Genomic DNA, 14815 nt, shown 5'->3' with positions numbered 1-14815 from the left:
GTATTTTGTAGTTTTTCATATGTATCATTACATTATTCAAGTAAGCTCCGAACCAGTACTTGCATTTAAAGTTGTAATCAAACAAAGGACGCAGCAAACCAGTGTAGCTTACCTGGCCTCGGTCTTGGCTAAGCCAAGGAACATCACCGTCTCCTCCATTATGACGTAAAACATAAAAGGAAAAACAGAGCCATTCTGGCTCCACCTATCCTGGCAGGATTGTCCTCTCATCAGTGCTCCGCTCACACCATTGCTAAACAGAGCGCTAATCGGAAACACCAGGTGGTGGAATTAGGAAATACTACGAAGGCGGGGCATCTCACGCACTTCAGAGGGCCCTTCGTACACTTCGGAGACCTGGTCTTCAAAGTGTGTACACTCAACTTTGGGACACAGCTTCTGTGTGCATTTTGTACTTGATGTACATGTTGTCACAGTGTCTGGTCTGTGTTTCCCTGGGTGTCCACTAGTGGTCTCACTTCCCCATAGTCACCCCACTGCAGGTACTACATTTCGAATTTCGAATGTGGTGATCCTTTGCGCCGCCCTGGTGGGCTTCTGTCTTGTCCGCTTGGCTGTTGTGGTCCTCTGCGCCGCCCTGGTGGGCTTCTGTCTTGTCCGCTTGGCTGTTGTGGTCTTCTGCGCCGCCCTGGTGGGCTTCACTCTAATCTGCATGGCTGTGGTGGTCCTCTGCTCCACCCTGGTGGGCTTCTGTCTCGTTTGCTCGGCTAATCCTCTGCCAACGATACAAGATGGCTGCCTCTGTGATATGCTCTGCAGTTGTTTTTGTTTTTGTTAGTTTGTCCTGTCTTTAGTTATATTCCTGCAATCATTTTCACCAGGGATGAACTGCTAAACATTCAGCAGAACGCACCACAAGATATTTTTCCGGATTTCAATTATTAAGATGTTTTACTGAACGTTGTTATCAGAGGAGCAGCGGCGCTGATCAAACGCTTCAGGACGAGCAAACGGGGAAAGCGAGCGGGAGCGCTCATCACACTCCATTGCCTAGCATCCATCTGGCAAATCTCCGCTCTCTACCCAACAAAACAGACAAACTCCTTCTGCTCTCTCGGACAAATAAGGATTTCTCACACTCTGCTGCTCTGTGTTTCACGGAAACCTGGCTAAATGACGCCATACCGGACAGCGCGCTCCATCTGCCGGACTTTCAGCTGTTTAGAGCTGATCGTGACGCAGAATCAACGGGGAAATCGCGCGGCGGCGGGACATGCTTCTACATCAATGAACGGTGGAGTACAGATGTAAAGGTGTTAAAGAAGATGTGCTGTCCTGATCTAGAAATGCTGTTTGTCAACTGCAAGCAGTTATATTCGCCGCAGGAGTTTCACTCGTTCATTCTGGTGAGTGTTTACATTCCTCCACAAGCACACGTAAGACTGGCTTTACAGAAACTCGCTCATCAGATCACAGAGATAGAACAACAACACCCTGACTCTGTTTTAATCATTCTCGGGGACTTTAATAAAGCCAATCTCTCCCGTGAACTGCCAAAACACAGACAGCATGTTACTTGTCCCACAAGAGACAGTAATATATTGGATCATTGTTACACCACAATAAAGGATGCATATCACTCTGTTCCACGAGCAGCTTTGGGACGTTCTGATCACCTTCTGGTTCATCTTATACCGTCCTACAGGCAGAAACTAAAATCAGCTAAACCTGTATTAAGGACTGTAAAAAGATGGACTAATGAAGCAGAGCAGGATTTACAATCTTGTTTTGACCTCACTGATTGGAGTATTTTTGAAGCTGCTGCCACCGATCTGGACGAACTCACAGAGACTGTAAAATCTTATTTCAGTTTCTGTGAGGATATGTGTATTCCTATTAAGACTCAACTAAATTACAACAATGACAAACCATGGTTCACTGCAATACTCAGACAGCTCCGTCTGACCAAAGAATATGCTTACAGGAAGGGGGAAAATGTCATGTATAACAAGCTAAATAAACACTGGAAAAGGAGATCAGAGGGGCAAAGAGGAATTATTCTGGAAAAATAAGGACTCAGTTCACTTCCAACGCCTCAGCATCAGTGTGGAAAAGTCTAAAGAAGATCACCAATTACAAGACACCCCCCCCCCCCCAGCACTGTGGAGAATCAACGACTGGCAGACGATCTGAACGAGTTTTACTGCAGGTTTGAAAAAACACCCATCACCTGCCCTGAACACCTCTCCACAAAACCGTTCACACCAATAACAGCTCCTGCAACCCATCCTGAACACCTCTCCAAACAACCGTTCACACCATTAACAACTCCTGCAACCCATCCTGAACACCTCTCCAAACAAGCACTCTCACCATTCACACCTCCTGCATTCCCCCTCTCCCCCACACCTACAATACAGATCAGCAAAGATGTGGTGCACCAGGTCATCCGGAAGCAGAAAAGGAAAAAAGCACCAGGCCCAGATCGTGTTACAGCAGTCTGTCTGAAATGGTGTACTGACCAGCCGGCCCCCACCTTCACACAAATCCTCTTCAGTTTGCCTACAGAGCAAACAGGTCTGTGGATGATGCAGTTAACATTGGACTGCATTATGTTCTGCAACACCTAGACAGACCGGGGACTTATGTGAGGATCCTGTTTGTGGACTTCAGCTCGGCCTTCAACACGATCATCCCAAACCTCCTCCTGCCCAAACTAAATCAGCTCTCCGTGCCCACCTCCGTCTGTCAGTGGATCAACAGCTTCCTGACAGACAGGCAGCAGCTAGTGAGGCTGGGAAAATACACATCCAGCACCCGTACAATCAGCACCGGAGCTCCCCAGGGCTGCGTTCTCTCCCCACTGCTCTTCCCCCTGTACACTAATGATTGCACGTCGAAGGACCCCTTTGTCAAGCTCCTGAAGTTTGCAGATGACACCACACTCATCAGCCTCATTCAGGACGGTGACGAGTCTGCTTACAGATAGGAGGTTAAAGAGCTGGCTGTCTGGTGCGCTCTCAACAACCTGAAGCTTATGGGAAGTCATGGCCTAATGGTTAGAGAGTCGGACTCCCAATCGAAAGGTTGTGAGTTCGAGTCCCGGGCCGGCAGGAATTGTAGGTGGGGGGAGTGCATGTACAGTTCTCTCTCCACTTTCAATACCATGACATAGGTGCCCTTGAGCAAGGCATCGAACCTCCAACTGCTCCCTGGGCGCCGCAGCATAAATGGCTGCCCACTGCTCCGGGTGTGTGCTCACAGTGTGTGTGTGTTCACTGCTCTGTGTGTGTGCACTTCAGATGGGTTAAAAGCAGAGCACAAATTCTGAGTATGGGTCACCGTACTTGGCTGAATGTCACGTCACTTAACACCCTCAAAACAGTGGAGATGATTGTGGACTTCAGGAGAAACCCCCCTGCACTCCCCCCACTCACCATCATGAACAGCACTGTGACTGCAGTGGAGTCATTCAGGTTCCTGGGCACCACTATCTCTCAGGACCTGAAGTGGGACATTCACATTGACTCCATTGTGAAAAAGGCCCAGCAGAGGTTGTACTTCCTTCGCCAGCTGAGGAAGTTTAACCTGCCACAGGAACTGCTGAAATGTTTCCATGGGTGTCCACTAGTGGTCTTACTTCCCTATAGTCACCCCACTGCAGGCACTACATTTTCAACAAGCCTTTGTCCAATTCATAACTGTTAATTGCACACCTGTTAATTGTGTTAAACTGTTAAAACTCAGCTGTTCCCACTTTCAACGTTTTCACCTGGCCATATATACCCTGTTTGTTTCTATCAGTTTCATGGAGTCTTTGGTTTATGCCCTGCTTTTCGTGTTCCCTAGTGTTTGTTATGTTTCTTGTTTTGGACTGCTTTTGTGGATTTTGACCTCTTGCCTGTCTGGATTACGTATATTGGTTTCTCCTAATAAAACTCTGCAAATTGGATATCTCTGTTTGGGTGTACATTTGTGACGCATGTGTGTCCCTGGCCTAATTTCCAGGGTGGCGTTTTCTGTATTTAGCACCATTTATGATGTTGTCTTAATGTTCTAAACATCCAGTAGCGCCAAATTAAGGTACTCTCATAGCTGTATAAAACCAGGCTGTATTCTGAAATGTATTAAACTCGGCTGGCATACTAATTAGTGTTTAGTGCCCTTGCCTTAGTTGTTATTTACTTGCCAGTTCAGCCGACTACAATTGAGTTGGCAGAATAACAGTGTTGAATGATACATTACAAAATAAAAAGCATAAATCATATTCAATTATATATTCTAACTGGCAATGGGAACAGGCCCTGGGACTGTACGACGTGCAAAATATGACGTGAACATGTAGATATATATGGAAAGGGATTGGTTGAGCATCTACAGGTGAAACATTAATGAATTTGGACACATTTTTATTTTTGTGTCAGTGCCTAAAATTATCTTATGTTGTGTGATGATCACATGTTAGCAAATGTAACAGTGATGGTTGTTTCATTTGTCATGGGTGACAAAAATGCTCAGCGAGCCGAACCCTCTTGACGAGTCACGAGTTTCCCGAGGGAACGATTTGTGTGCAACACATCCCACTCCAGTAACGGGTGTGGCAGAAACATCGTTCCGGCCTGATTAGCGCTAATACACTACAGGTGCGAGAGAGAGAGGAGCGGCGTTCACATAGTGTTGGGCACAAGCTTGTTCAGGGAAGTTGAAGGATGTGAAGGTTTCCTGTTGAAGTTTCCGGGGAAAAGGTTCTTTATTGAAGTTGTCTGCATTAGGAGTGTACTTGGCTGTGGTGAAGCCTCGTTGGGGTGAAAGCTGCCCATTGAAGTCTGCTGGAACAGAGTTTGTCTGTGGGAATCTGTTGGACTGATTTATCAATTGGATCTGCGCTGTGAAGGGAGAGAGAAAGATAAGTGAATTGATTTCATCTTACAAATATTCGAAAAGCTTGAAGAGGATACAGTGAATGTAAATCTGACTGTTGGGGAAGCTATGTGTTTCAGAGTGTGCAGAAGAGGAATTGAGGATTGAATATCCCCCACGGGAGTGTAACAAATGGATTGAGGCCTCTGATCAGCCTTACCGTGTGCATGAATTGCAGTGTTTTTGCCTTATTGTTACACATTGATTCATTGCTGTGTGTGTGGTGTGCTTTTGCTGAGAAGCAGTCCCAAACCCTGCTTACACGTTTGTGAAAAGTTGTGATACCTGCTCTCCATTAGAATCCCAGAGTGATACAGCTAAGCTGGTGAGGTATCTTCTTGTGCTATTCTCTCCTGGGTTGTCTGAGCTCTGAGTACTATACTGACACGCTGAGACCTCCTCTTAAACCACTCTCTCTGTTTGCGAGCCCTAGGAAGGAACATATTGCTGTGGGAAAACCCTTACCTGTCTACTTACCGTCTGAGTCCTGGAAATATGCAGCATCGCTGGTGAAATAAGCTTTTAAACCACTGTCACTACTGTGGATTGACGCAAGTATCCTTGACTGAGAAGCATCCTTACCTGTATACTCCTTGCCCGAGTCCTGAAGAGAGCCGCCCCAGGCTGTGAGGTACCTATCCGTAGCTGAAGAAGACCTAGAGGACACTGAAGTCTATCACGCTTGTGCTCACTGATATATTGTGTTCAGTAAAGATTGTTATTCCTTTTGAAGTTACCTCTTGTCTGCGTTGTCCATCTGTTGTGGACCTGTGGTGTCGGCTCCTCACGGTGGGGTCTAAGTTAAGGGTGGCTGGTCACCCGAGTCCACCCCGGTGACCCATTCATTCCAAGCAGGACCAAAACCATAAAGTAAATGAATCAATGAAAGAATGCAACATTGTTTTAATTAAAAGTAGGCTTGTGAGATTAAATGCGACTTACCCACATTTGTTGTACAGCAATATGTTTGCTGAAGCTGTCATTATGTTCTGACTGTAGTACGATGCGGATAATTTTGGAAAAATCTGGCTCTTGTGGCTGTACAGCTTGTAATTTACCACACTCCTAATACGTAAGTGGTGGCATATGCAAACAATCTGAGTATTTGAAAAGTGTTTTTTTTTTTTTTTCACTTCACCGACTGAGGGGCCTAAGACTGAGAGCCTTTGCAAAGTCTTTTGCAAATAACTTTCGCAGTTGCTCTTTTTTTCTGTACTTTTTGTGGCCTTGGGTTGGCCACACACTGCACAGATGTACACCTGAACTATGGCTGGATGCCCCATGCCACTGGGCTTTTTCTTTTTTTTTTTTTTGTAGAGTGTCGATCTTGCTGGCAAAGGTGGTGTAATGGATGCCTGCGGAATATTACAATTATTTGATCCGTCCATCCACCGAGCAGACAATATAATCATTAATCAGTTCTACGAAAGATTATTTTCCTGGCCTACTCAGAATTGTGAGCAGCACACAGAGGAAATTAATGGTGTTTGTATATAAGGGATTTATTGAATGAAACTACAACATACAATAAGACTTAGCAAAACACACATGTACAGAATGAAGGAAAGTAAGGAAGAGCGAGAGAAATCAAAGAATCCGAAATCACCTTAAAAAGGGGCTAAAATTTAAACACATCTAAACCGTTTTAGACAGTTACTTGCATTGACTTTGTTGTTGAACAGGAGTCTTGATGCAGTAGACAACAGAGGTTCTTGATTAGTTATTTTAAAAATGAGCTGGAGGATTTTCCTTTTTTTTTTTTTTTTTTTTTTTTTGAATACAGCAAAGTTCACAGCGGATTGACAAAGTTACTTGAAGATAAAAACTAAATCTAAATCAAGAGGAGAGTTTTGAGAAGTCTGTGATCCTGGAGGTGAAGGTTGTTCCAGGCACTGATGACCCTCTGTCTGGTCAAGTCACATATCACAAGCTTTCCTTTCTTCAAGGCAATCTCAACAAGAACTTTGCACAGATCCTCTTTGCGTTGGTACCCAGACAGATAATCTGGACCACACATGGATGGTGATTTGTTCATAGGGCTGCATCAAATCGATGGAGCCAATGAAAGATGTCGAGCCATACCAGCATACCTTGGTCTGTCCACTCACTGAAAAGCTGTTCCACAGAAGACATGTAGTCATGTGCATCCGACAGCAGTCGCGATCCATGTACAAGAGCTCGGGCATTGAGCATTGTAGCTTACCATGGACGTGTTTGCTGATCACCTAAATGCAATGGCTTATCAGAGGCAATTCAATTTGTTCAAAGCACTTTAATAATCCTTTGATTATAAAGGAAATGCTTTGGGTCTGTTTCGGTATGTATCTTTTATCTGTTTTGGTATTTAACTCGTTTAAACCCGTTCAAAATCTTATTTGTCAGAATAGATATGTGTATTATGTTTGAAGTGTAAGTGCAAAATACTTGTTTTATTATCACATAGTATATTATCTGTAGTGTGTTTTTAATTTTATTTCTAGCCTTTTGCTTGATCTTTTAAGAAATAAATAGCTACACACTGCATTAGTTAAGGTTAACAGAATTGCAATAATGTGCCAAAAATATATCACTGAAGTAAATTCATTGTCATGGCTTAGTCTATGATGTGTGTTAATGTTATATAACTGTGTTGTTGGTTTTTGTTGTTTTACAGCGTTGATGCATCACATGATGATGGTTCACTGGGTAGACTAGTGAATGATGACTAGAAACCTAATGCGAAAATGTTGATAATAGAGGTGAATGACAATCTACACCTCAGTTTGTTTGCAATTAAAACGATTTCTGAAGGCCAAGAGATAACCTATGATTATGAATGAGCTGACCTTTCTTAGTGTCAACAAAATAACACATTCAAAGGTAATCAGGATCATATTGTAATCTGTTAATATGAGATATGTGTTTTAATGATCACAAATATAGTGTAATGATACTTAATTAAGAAGGCATTATGTAGTTTGACATGGTAGAATAAGTTAAATTAGTCATATTGTGATCCACTCACACATTTGTATTTGAAAATAATTCTGAGTCCTGAATGCCCCAATTAAAGCCAAGCACAGCCTGCTCACCTAACTTTCTGCAGAAATTCTTTTAGAGGAAAAACTGTCAATTTATTGTGAAATCACCCTTTCAACCCAAAAATTTTAAATGTAAAAGACCACATATAGGCCTTATGTGCACTTCACAGACCATATTTGTGAATATGCAAACTGATTATTATTTTTGTTGTGCACAGTATAAAATGAATGGTATAACTGACAACTTTTTCCCCCTCTAAATATATTTTAAACACTCAATCATTTTAAATTCTCCAGTTGAATTTTAGTATTATCATATATTTGTTACATGAATTTTGTATGCAGTCTCATAGCTACTAGTTCACAACTCGCTCCATCATACTTGTGTAAATTCAATCATGGTTTCTTAAAACAAAGTCATTGACATGATAAGAAATTTTGTGTTAAAAAAAAGTACTTTTTCTTATAGACTTTAATGCTAGAAGTCAATGACGAAACAAACAGTTCTCAGTGGCTAAGTGACCTGGAATGCCAGGAAATGGAGGCATCATGTAAAAGCACCAATTTTTATGTTTTTCTTCATGTAGGGTTGCAGCCCTATCTTAAATTAGGCCAATTACAGTTTGTGTCCTTTCCCCTGGTGACTGACTTTACAACTGTATGTTAAAAGGACTAGTTTCAGGTGCCAAGTCTTCTGTGTTTTCTTTTAATCAAAACTTATAATGCATGCATCTCCTCTCCGGTCTTCCACTTCCACTCCTCAAGCCACCAGACCTGCCAAGTCACCTCAGCAGATGACTTCATTCCAACTAAAAGATGAAAGGTAAACTAATAGCTCCGTATTTAGATTTTAAAGCACATTTTTATTTGTATTTGCTAGTGGTTTGTGAGTATGCAGGAGTTCATGGCCAGCTAGAATACATTGCGTTGTGTGAGAGGTGCAGCTTAGTTGTTTGTGTTCAGAAAACCAGACCGAATTGAGTTCTCATGTCAAATTTATCCATATGTCTGCACTTCTCTTAATTCCATATATTGACATTATTGAATGTTTTATGTCCTGCCTGGATAGATCAGTAGGCTATGATACAGTTCAAATATACAGTAGGTGGACAACCATAATGGGTAATACCACCGCTGTGTCCCTCCCAGGGGCAACTGCAAGTCAGTCGCATGTTAAAATCATTCGCAAAACTACCGCCAGGTGGCACAAAGGAACTGAAAATACCAACCCTATCTCACTGTGAATTCTTACTAATTCGCACGATTTAACCAAGTGGCTAAATCGTACGAAATCATACAAGCTGGCTCGTGCGAAATCGTACGATTGGTTCATCGCATTAACACATCCCAGTGTATCAGCGAATTCGTGCTAAATCATACGAATTGTTTAAATCGTACTATATCATATGATTTTGTTCATCGCATTCAAAAAGCGTGACCCAATTCTCGTTCGCACAAACAACGCGTTATTTATCAGCAGCTTACACATACGCACGCCACACACACCAGACGGTGTTTCGATATAAAGTTCATTATATGTGCTTTATTAATCCAGATCGGCTTCTGAATGTTCTCTGAATTGTATTGGTCATCAATATTACATTATTTTTGTTCAAAATAAGTTCAACCCACCCAACACATCAATGAGCGGGTGACTGCTAGCATCAGCATTAACTTAATGTGACAGATCTTCGATCATTTTATTATATAATTTTTTTTTTGGAATTAATGGAAGTAGTAACTACCACTGTACTTCCACTGTGGTATTTGTGTTTGGTACACAAATCCTACCATGTTTTTACCGCAGTTAGGCTTCTTCTACTGTGGTACTATTTTGTAGTAACTTACTTACAGTAACAGCAAACGTTACTTTGCTTTTACCACAGCCTTGTTATACATAGTAAAAACAGTTACAACAACACTTACCATGCTTTTAATACATTTGATGTACAATTCAGAAATCTTGAGACTTTCAGATCCTTCTCTTTTTTTATCAGTTTTATTTTATTGGCATATTATTTATTTATTTTAATATACAGTCTTATGATTGTGGGGGGATCTTGGGATTTGTTGTAAATAGTTATACACACAAAATGTTTAATAAATAAAGATTCAGAAAATAATATCCTAAAGTTGTAACTCATTTTTTTTTGGTCTTGCAGTTTCTTCACATACATCTCTTACTCCATCTACACACGCTCTACATTTAAACCAACGGTTCTTTTAAGAGCCATCACTTGCATAACTTGCTCTCTCTCTCGCTATCTCACTCACTCACTCTCTCTCTCTCACAGACACACACACACACACACTCCCAGACCCCCCCCCCTGTCTGTCTGTCTGTCTTTCAATTTTTCTTTGCCTATTTCTCTTTGCATTCTTTCTCTTCTTTTCTTCAATATGGCATCTTCAGGTTTTGACCAGTCATGTCAGGAAGCTGCAATTATTTCAAATTATTTATTATTTATTTATTTTTTACATTAAGTTGCTTTAAAGGTGCCATCTGTAATGTTTGGCAAAAAAAATCAAGTCATACTCCACATTCCATACCAGATGGGGGCAGTATGCCTCAATAAAGTGAATTGGTCTGCTCTAGAGTAATAAACGGCATAGTCTCTATGCTCCGCCTCTACTTTCACAACAACACCACAGCCATAGCCGAAGCCTAACTGTGCGTTCACACCGCTGGCGTCGAGAGCGTCAAAGCGGCCGGAAGTCATTCATTTTCAATGTAAGCCAGCGTCGAGGAGCGGCGCGGCGCGACTTGGCTGTTGAGAGCGTCGAGGAGAGTTGAAATCAACTTTATGGTAATGAGCTATGACGCGGTTGGGCAGCAACCAATCGGAACGTAGAAGTCCACCGCTTGAGAGGATTCCAGAGAACGCAGCTCCGATCACATTAGTTCCCAAGCACAATAGAGGACAGGTGGATTATTGCTGTTTCAAGTTTGCAATAATCTATGAGGTGTCCCTGTTTGCGTACAGGGACATAAAAAATTTAATTAAAAGTGATACGTTGACCAAGGTGTCTGATATTTGTTCCTTTTAAGTAAAGGATCTTAATATTTCTTCAACAACAATATTTAATGAGGTTAACTTATAACGTTACCGTCCTTGGGGTTAGTCTGCACGAGATCAACAATCTTGTTTGCTTTGCATCCACTTTAAATACAAAATAAGCATTCAATCTACGTCAGAGCGGCTGAGCGCTCACAAATCTTTCTGCAGCGTCGTGAGCAGAGCAGCAAGAGTGATTTTTGACGCTCTAGACGCCGGCGGTGTGGACGCACTGCTTATTTTGTATTTAAAGCAGCCGCAAAGCAAACAAGCTTGTTGATCCTGTGCAGACTAGTTAACCTCATTAAATATTGTTGTGGACGAAATATTATGATCCTTTACTTAAAATGAACAATCTCAGACACCTTGATCCACGTATCACTTTTAATTTATTTTTTATGTCCCTGTACGCAAACAGGGACACATCATAGATTAATACAAACGCTAAACAGCAATAATCAACCCGTCCTTTATTCTGATTGGGAAATAATGTGCCAATTCTCAAGCATTCAGCATGAGACACACGCAATTGACTCTTTTCACACGCTTTCACGCCACACATAAATTTTTTCACGCACAGAAAAACCACGAAGCAAAGAGGACACGGAGACCAACAGACTAGACAGAGCAGGTTAGTTATGATATAATAAAATGTGTAACGTTAATTTATATCTAGCTAATTATCAAACGCAGCTATGGTTAGCCATCGCTAACATTAGCACGTTTATCGAACAGCCTTCGATACATTGCTATGTTATAACTTCCCGAAAACAAATACACAAACATATAAAACAAACTTCTAGAGAAATACTAACAGCATCTAACTTACTGTTAGAAATGTTGCAAGTTCGGAGTCGAGCCTCATTTCTTTATGGTCCATCAGTTGTCTCCAGCGATTGAAAGCAGTGCCGATGTTTACTCTGGGTCGGCTCCTTTTCATATCGGATTTGATGTGTGATTCCGAGCGCAGTTGTTTCCCTGTAGCGGGTGGTGGTGGTAGGGGTCTTTTGCCAAGGGCTTGAGACATCATTTCTCTCTCTTCCCTGAACTGAAATGAAGTAGTAGTGGGCTGTACTTTCCACATGATTGACATCAGGTTCAAGTACACGCCCACAAGCCGTGGGAGTTATTCGTGTATTGCAGGTTGGCTGGTGGTTATGTTGACTGCATACCGCCTCCCATGGCCGAAACTGGTATTACGACACCTGTCGGGCCGGGGCTAGTAATGCTAATGCTAATTAAGGTTGATATCTCTGCAGCACTTTAACTTGGCATTTTTTTATGACATCATCGCCCTTATTTCTTCTCATTCTTTTGATGCGTGTAGGTCATGTTATGGATATTTTTACCTCAGTTTTTGCATATGGCACCTTTAACCCTCTATGGTACGCAATATGATATCAGTGAGGAAAAAAATATTTGTTATGTTTTTCCTGCTTAAAATTGGACACTATAACAGTATCAATAAACATAATAATTATTTTTAAATTAATTTATTAATTAAAAGTTTGTTGCCTCAAGGCAACATTGTACCACAATGGACAAATTGAAACATTTGACATTTTCATGATTTTTATATATATTTACTGAAATCATAATTTTCTTTAATAAACACTTGAACAAACAGATTTATCAAGTTTTTAATGAATTACACATTTCATATTTAATAAAAAAGTAACATTTATAATCCAGCTGTTGCCCTCAGGCAACATTGTACCATCGTGGACACAAAACCATCATATCATCAAATTATGATATCAAAACATTACAATGGGTGTTGTTTCAAGTTAAAACATTAACAATCACCATAACATTATCCTAATATGAACCTTATCCTAACAAGCATGTACATATACACACACAAGGACCTACATGTACACAAGCACATACACACAAAATCTCCTTCCTCACTAATGGCACCTCACTGCTTGTGAAAGCTGAGGAAACAATTCCTCTCAACACATTTTGAGCACTGCACTTTTACAATGCCTGAACAACCTGGGTATTTGCATCTCCCCTTTCTTTCAACCCAAACAGGCCAATGACCAGTCTGAACAATGCGAACCAGCGTTCATGGTCGTGGTTCTACAGGGGTTTTTGGACACTTTTCAGGCTGTTCTTCCTCAGTGTGCGGTGATGGTCTCCCTCTTCTCTTCAAGGTCTTCTGCAACTTCAGCTTTGAATTTTGCAAGGCTGCTCACATCCTTTGGGGGAATGCCATGGTCTCTGCTGTCTCTCCGGTAGAGGAGCCACTAAGAGTACTCCCTAAGAGTAACCCCATTATAAATGGTCTCCTTTTCCTAAAAAGCCCCCCTTCCTTTCCTTTTCATGTCCTATGTTACCACTAGCGCCTATATCAGGCTGCATATTGCAAGGAGAGATACACCCAGTGTACACCTCAAAGTTGTAGACCATGCCACTGCTATCAGCAAGAACAAAGACTTCATATCCCCAGCGTTTTGGTTACTGTTTCATGGCGTGTTTCCCCATGAATGGGACAATTTGTTCGTCCACACAAAGATTTTCATCAATTGGGATCCCTTGGAACTTCTCCAAGAGGGATGTCAGCAGTGGGTGCACCTTATACAGCTTGTCATAAGCTGGTTCTCCAATATACTTGTATTCAAACCAAGTATGCCTGGTATGGCCTTATGTGATTCCATTATGGTACAATGTTGCCTCAAGGCAACATGCAGTTTTATGTAATTTCCTTTGATATATTTGATGATATATAATGTAAAGTTTTTGAAAATACTTCTTTACTTACCAATGAAGGTGATTCAGATTTTTTGTAGCTGATTATCTGGACAGAATTTAGTGAAAAATGCCTTTTTCTGTGACATGTGACATGTGCACGTGTGCTGAAAGAGGGAACAAAATGGACCCATGTGGGTCATGTGACTACTCTTTTGCATTTTCAGTGGTTAAATACGAGTTCCCCTCCCCTTAGAGAGCACTGACCATTAACATTTTATTAAGTTTTTATATGAAAAAAGCTAAAATAGACTTTGTTGCCTGGAGGCAACAGCGTACCATAGAGGGTTAATACATGTATATTGTTTTATCTGTCAATAGATTTCCAAGTCCTTACTTTCAATCACTTTTAGCAATTTCTTTCAACATGTTTATTTATTTATTTTTTTCAGCCGAAAAAGAAGACCAAACGAGCCAGTGGCACTCTTCTCAACCCGGTCTGTTTTGTGGAGAGGGATGAGTATGGGCATCTTGTGCCTAAACGGAGAAGGCCAATATCTACAAACGCAAAAAAAATTAATTGTAATATCAATTGCACAGTGTATTCTAGCACCTCATACCATTTTCTCCCTTTGATAAGGTGTAGCATCATCATTTGTCTGTACTGTATATTTCTAATAATCTCTAATAAATCTCTATTTGTAGCTACAAAGATCAACAATCCAGTCAGTACATCATCGTTGGAGTCTGGGCAAGGATACATTGATCATGGTGAGTAATAACACCAACAATTTTCACAAATCATGCAGAGGTCATAATTATTAATTATTTGTTATGTCTCATTGTTCACAGGTGAAAGGCCATCACTGTCTGCTCGCACTGTTTGGTCAGCTGTTGAAGATATAGGTGTGTATTATTGTGTCATTACTGCTTTGTAATGATCAATCTAACTAACTGGCATGTACTGTACACTATATTGTGTTAGTTTTTTATTTGACAGAAACTCTTCATCAAGAGGTAGAGCTGATAGTGAAGACATTCAATACACAGCTCCGACTTCCTCAAACACTTGGTCTATTCGCATGGACCAGAGTAAGAAGAAGTGGGCAGCTTTGAGGCCAGAGATAGTGGAGTCTGATTTCTGGTTGTGTCCTCTTTTAGAAG

Source organism: Carassius gibelio, chromosome B3 (genome assembly GCF_023724105.1).
Source record: "Carassius gibelio isolate Cgi1373 ecotype wild population from Czech Republic chromosome B3, carGib1.2-hapl.c, whole genome shotgun sequence".
NCBI classification, from domain to species: Eukaryota; Metazoa; Chordata; class Actinopteri; order Cypriniformes; family Cyprinidae; genus Carassius; species Carassius gibelio.
This window is presented reverse-complemented; position numbering follows the sequence as displayed.